Source organism: Montipora capricornis, chromosome 4 (assembly GCF_036669925.1).
Source record: "Montipora capricornis isolate CH-2021 chromosome 4, ASM3666992v2, whole genome shotgun sequence".
Taxonomy (NCBI): Eukaryota; Metazoa; Cnidaria; class Anthozoa; order Scleractinia; family Acroporidae; genus Montipora; species Montipora capricornis.
This window is the reverse complement of record NC_090886.1, coordinates 50,000,717-50,006,929: the sequence shown is the minus strand read 5'-3', so window position 1 is coordinate 50,006,929 and position 6,213 is coordinate 50,000,717. Positions and strand designations below refer to the sequence as shown.

The 6,213-nt window shown below is 46.3% G+C and overlaps 1 protein-coding gene across 1 annotated transcript in view; it reads right to left on the bottom strand.

The window, feature by feature from the left end:
• Positions 1-324, bottom strand: part of LOC138046804 (G-protein-signaling modulator 2-like) — an 8,479-nt gene extending 8,155 nt beyond the window's left edge. Inside the window, exon 1 of the mRNA XM_068893386.1 lies at positions 234-324. The gene's annotated coding sequence lies outside the window, so the exon portion shown is untranslated. The remainder of the gene's footprint in view (positions 1-233) is intronic.
• Positions 325-6,213: the final 5,889 nt, after the last annotated feature.

The following is a 6,213-nucleotide window of genomic DNA, read 5'->3' as shown; positions in this document are numbered from 1 at the left end:
TTTGCCTGAATGTACTAGAAACATACACTTAGTTTCCGTTCCTTTGTCACTGTGTGAAACTAATATAAAACATTTAGCATATAGTGACAAGACGTTTTTTTCATAAGTTTAGGAAACAGAAGAGCATCTTTTGAGCCAACCTGATCTTGATTAACAATCTGATCATAAATGCTTTGTTTTAAAGTAGTCATGTTCCGATAGAATTGATTGCTCCTATGGAGCACTTAACTTACCTTTTGCAAACAATTTAAAAGACTGCGTTTAAACAATACAGAGATTACAGCAGAACAAGAAAACAGCAGTTTGGACGAATCGTGTTTACTTGGCCAAGGTACGGAAAGTGATTTGTTCATTTGCACTTTTGAATATATAGCGGAAATCATTCTATTATCAGCTCTGTGATATCACGTTGTTTTGACTTCTAGCATTATCACAAATGAACGGAAAATGAAATTACGCCCGGTAAAGATAAAAGGAAAAAAGTCTCCGGCTTTAAGAATACCCGACGATTTAGATATGAGCCTTGCTGCCAGTAAACATGCACACTTATTCATTCTGCTCTCAGAGCTTTACGGCAGGGGAAGTATCGAAAACGAAGCACTCGAAAACGAACAACATAGCACGAAGCATCCAAAAGGACGAAATCGATATAAGAGCCTGAAGTCGAAAACGAAGTGGAATCCCAACTCGAAAACGAAGCACTCAAAACTCGAAAACGAAGCACCCAATTTGCAATTACAAGAGTGCTTTTACCACAGGCAAAAACCAAATTTGTTATTGTTGATCAGAACAAAAATTAACTTTCTACTAAAGATCGTTTTTCCGCTGTTTCTTACTATCTCCTAGAGTTTAGGAATTAGTTGCGTAGGTGTTGCACACTGAGCGGACGGATGCATGGATTCGGACTCACACTAAAAACACACTCACATTCTAAAATGGCGGACAACAACAACCTCGTGTCTTTATTCTTCCCATGATTCCTTGCTACAGTTTTGTTGCTTGGGGGAGAGGGGTTAACACCGTATTCCTTAACCTAACTGTATAGGCCCCACACACTCCCCCTTATGAAAAAAAAAAAGTCGTCCTCGACATTAGACAGTTATCTAAGACTGGCGTCTGCGGTTATCAATACACAAGTCTCCTCTTTTCATTCCTGAGGTCAAGTGGAAAGGGGTGATCCGGCCCTAACCACAAAGCCACGAGTACAACCACTTAAGACTTGTATACACATACAGTTTGGAATACTGTTTAAGGTTCAACGACTTCCACTGGCAAACTACTAAGTGTGATGTTGTAAAGTAACAAGTGCAACTTGTGTTCTGTCCTCTTTTTTTTTCGTTAATCTTAATCACAGAAAAAAGTTCGTGTTAGGATTTTTCTGATCACTTTAGAAAGGATATGAGCCAACGTATCCGTATGGTGTAGGATAAGTAACTGGCCAAACAGAGTTCATGCACACATTAGGAATTCCTCCAAGGAGTCCTGGTACCAGGGGTACACGTACTGGTGCCGCTCCCGCATTGTGGCTAATTAAACACAGTCCCGCTGGTTGGTAATAGCTCGGAGTTCCAAAGCTGTCAAAGTTAGTAAGGTAGGTGGTCTGCGCTCCCTTATCGGTCTCCCTTCTCCTGGTCTGACTTCTGACTGCTCTACTACAGATGATTCGAGGACTGGATCTGTCGGTGGTTGTATCTGCAGGTCAGGTTGGTAGATACTGGAGGCCGCCTCCTCATCAGCGCATGCCTGGTTGGCTGAAGGCTCCTTGGCTGAACAGTTACCGTCTGACAACGCGCTTTCTGGCTCTACAGGAGTGAAGGTTAACATCCCGGATTCTTCTTCAGAACTGTCTCCTACATTGGAGGCCCCTGGTGATGACAAATGTGGCTGGGCAGTTGGCAACTTCCGTTTTGATCTTTTGTGGATGTCACCGGGCCTTGCTTCAAAAGGAAGATCATTGCATGGCAGTAGGAGGTTACGGTGAATCACGCGGTGTCGCCCTCCACCAGATTCAGGCATAATTTCATAAACTGGACTCTCTTCACCTTTCCGTTTCACTACCTGGTGGATGGTGTCTTCCCAGTAGGACCTCAGCTTCCCAGGGCCGTCACTCTCACTTAAGTTTCGTACAAGGACTCGGTCGCCTGGCTGGAGTACTGGACTGTGAACTCTCCGGTCATACTGTTTCTTGCCTCTGAGTCCAGATAGCCGAGATTTCTTAGTGGCTATTCCGTATGCTTCTTTCATTGCCTCTTGCCACTCCTTAACATAAGCTGGGTAACTTGAGTAGGCAGTGGGTTTGGTACCAAATATGACATCAATTGGGAGTCTTGGGGATCGGCCAAACAATAGGAAAAACGGCGAATATCCTGTTGCTTCATGGCGAGTGCAATTGTAAGCATGAACCACCTTTTGGAGGCTGTCCTTCCACTTGGACTTCTGGTGCTCAGGCAAAGTTCTTAGCATGGATAGCAGTGTTTGGTTCAGGGGTTCTGTCTTTCCGTTTCCTTGGGGATGATAAGGCGTTGTTCGAGAGCGGACCATACCACAGCATTCCTCAAGCCGATGGAACAACTGATTTTCAAATTCACCACCTTGATCATGCAAGATTCTTGCCGGAAACCCGAAACGTAATATAAAGTCATACAATTTGTCCGCTGCTGTTCGTGCAGACTTGTTGGTGGTCGCATACGCTTGGGCAAATCTTGTAAAATGATCAACTATAACCAGGATATACTCGTATCCCCCTTTGCTTTTTTCAAGGTGTACAAAGTCCAATGACACCAGTTCGAAGGGTGTGCTACTCTGTATGGTGTCCATTGGTGCTTTTTGCAAGATGTTTGGTCTCTTTTGTTTGATGCAACTACAAACATGCGTCACGTAATGTTCAATGTCTCTTTTCATCCGGGGCCAATAAAACCGTTCCCTGGCAAGGTGAACGACCCTTTCTGTCCCCAAGTGTCCCATTTCTTCATGTAGCTCTTTGTAGACCATTCGATGAAACTTCTGCCGAAGGACAATCTGAAGATAAGGGCCACTTATGCGCCGGAGGATTCCATCTTCTCCAACTACGAGTTTACTCCATTCACGTAGAAGGGACTGTACAGCAGGTGACGCCTGGCGCCTGTCTTGTGCTGCGAGTGGTTTGCCGGTTTCCTTATACCGAATCACTGCACTCATCACCTTGTCTTTCCTCTGAGCCTCGTACAGTTCCTTAGGTGTGAGAGGTTGCACCCTCGGTTCATAATCCACATTCATAATGTGTCCCATTTCACTTGGTTGACAGGATAGCGATAGGAAGCAAATTGGATCTCCTTTCTGCTGGGCATTCAGTGCCTCCACTGTGGCTTTAATCCAATGCGGTTCTACTTCTTCAGTACACATGTCCATGAACTGTTCCATATGCATCCTAGAGAGAGCATCAGCATCCCGGTTGGCCGTCCCTGGTCGGTACTTAATCGTGAAGTGGAAGACAGCGAGCTCTGCTACCCAACGGTGTCCAGTTGCATTTAGTCTCGCCGTAGTTAAGACATAGGTCAACGGGTTGTTATCTGTGTAGACCGTGAAGTGCGGGGCATAATACAGGTAGTCCCGAAACTGTTCAGTTATGGCCCACTTAAGTGCCAGAAATTCCAGCTTACTGGAGTGAATATGATAGTTCCGTTCCGCTGCAGATAGCGCACGAGATCCGTAAGCAATTACCCTTAGTTGACCGGCCTGCTTCTGGTAAAGTGCTGGCCCAAGGCCCTGTTCTGACGCATCCGTGTGAAGTATAAATGGCTGGGTGTATTGAGGGTAAGCCATCACAGGTGGGTTACTAATAGCACTGATAAGCTTATCGATTGCGGCTTGGTGTTCACTGGTCCAGTTGACTGGCTCCCGGGATGATACTTGTCCCTTATTTCTGACTGGTCTTGTATTTCTCCTCTGAGTTCCCCGCGGCGACTGTCCTCTCTTTTCAGGTTCTTTAAGAAGATCGTAAAGGGGCTTTGCAATCTTGGCGAAATCACTAATGTACCTCCTGTAATAGCTTAATAGTCCTGTTAGTTTACGGACTTCACCCACAGTCTCTGGCATAGATTCTCTAAGACTCGTGACCGCTTTAGTAGTCTCGGGATCAATACTGTGTCCAGACTGGTTTACAATTCGGCCTAAATAGCGGACCTCTCTCTGGAACAGACTACACTTGCTTGGCTTCAATTTAACGCCATGTTTGCGCAGGCGTCTCAACACTATTCGCAAGTTTTCCACATGTTCTTCAAACGTTCCACTATAAACTATGACATCGTCCAAGTAAGGAATGCAAATCTCGTCGCGGATACCTTCCAAACAATCTTCCATGAACCGCTGAAAGCTTGCTGGTGCATTACTCAGCCCAAATGGGATCCGAGTCCATTCATACAGAACCCAAGGTGTGATGAAGGCAGTCAGGTGTCTGCTCTTTTCCCCAACAAAACCCTGATGATACGCCTTTCCCTGGTCTAACACTGAAAACCAGGAGTTCCCTCCAAGATTATCCAGTGTCTCTTGGATTCTTGGTATTGGGTGCCTATCTGGTACTGTCTTACGGTTCAGCTCCCTGTAATCCACGCACAGGCGTAACCCTCCATCTTTCTTCCTTACACACACCACGGGAGATGAATAATTTGACTGAGACCTAGTTATCCATCCCCGGTTGAGCAGATCTTCAATGTAGTGTTTAACTTCAGCATACAGGGGACGGGGAATTGAGGAATAGCTCTTCTGGACTGGAGTGGTGTCTGACAACTCCAATTTTAATTGAAGTCCCTCTATCCGTCCCATATCATCATCATCTTGGGAGAATGACGCGGCCTCCTCCTCTAGCATGGTCATGGCCAACTGGCGTTGACTTTCTGTCAGGTCACCTACCACAACGGCTGGTGTCTTGAAGGACTTTCTTTCATTAGCAACTTCCTTGTTTACTTGATGTTGGGGTACTGATGGGTTTCCATCCTGGAGTGAGCTACCATCTGTTCCCTTTGGATCCCCAGCTTCCGAACGAGGGAGGTCCTTTCGTACTACTTCCAAAGGGGTAACCGATTGCACTAGCTGCAAGTGTCCCAGTAGCGTTCGCCGGCCAAGGACTACGTTATGCTTTGAGGGGTTACGGACTGTAATATTCACTTTAAGTGGCGACCAACGCGGTAGGGTGAGGAGCTGCTCTACAACTTCCAAGTCCGCTGGCCAAGGCATACCTGGGTCTGATTCAAATAACACTGGTGTCCTCTCCTCTAGAAAACCACAGTTAATTCTACACGGTACTGTCACTGCCTGCCCTCGTGATACCGTCAGATTGCGCTTACCATTTCAACACACCCATGTCCTCCATACTTGCATTTTGCACCAAATCAACCAACGCAGTAACATTCTCCAGTGCTACTTCTTTTAAAGCCGTATTCATGATGTCAACAATGAAGCTGCTTCCTTCGGTTTCTCTATCCTTCAGTACCTCTTCTATTACATTGTACCCAATGATTGGAGTTTCCAACTCATCTCTTGCAATGAGGAATGGTACAGTTAGAGAACTTGATGACTCTGTGTCCGACGAGGGCTGAAACTGTACTTCCACCCACCCTTCAAATGGTATGGTTCCACCATTTGCTGTTCTTAAGTTCAGTCCTACATCCTCGCCAAGCAACTCTTCAATGTTCCTTAACTTTGAGGAAGGCAAATATTCCTCAAGCCAGCTCTTGGACACAATGGACACCTGTGCACCCGTATCCCAAAGGGCTTCGACTGGGACTCCGTTGAGAACACATGACACCTTACACTTCTTGCCAAGCAACCTTGCAACTACCACACGCTGCCTGGGTGTCAAATGACTAGCAAATACATAACCATCCCCCCGAAGTACTGGCGAACTGTTCCTAGCTTCCAGTTGCTGGATCGCTTGGCAGAGACCCTTGTGACTGTCCCGGTGACGTTTCTGACAACTTCGACCACAATAACGAACTGCTTTACAACCTAGACATTGTTTGAAACATTGTTGGGATCCTGCTGCAATCCTCTGACAATTAGCACATTGGTGGGACTTTATAAATGTGTCCTGGGGCGGGGCTACTTCCTGTCCCTCGGCTGTAGCCCCCGCCTGTTTCCCGACCCTGATCTCTGTTTCCGACATCCACGGGCCCAATGGTCACTACTACCACAAATGTGGCAGTGGTCGCACAGCTGCCCCTTTCCTTCCTTTTGACA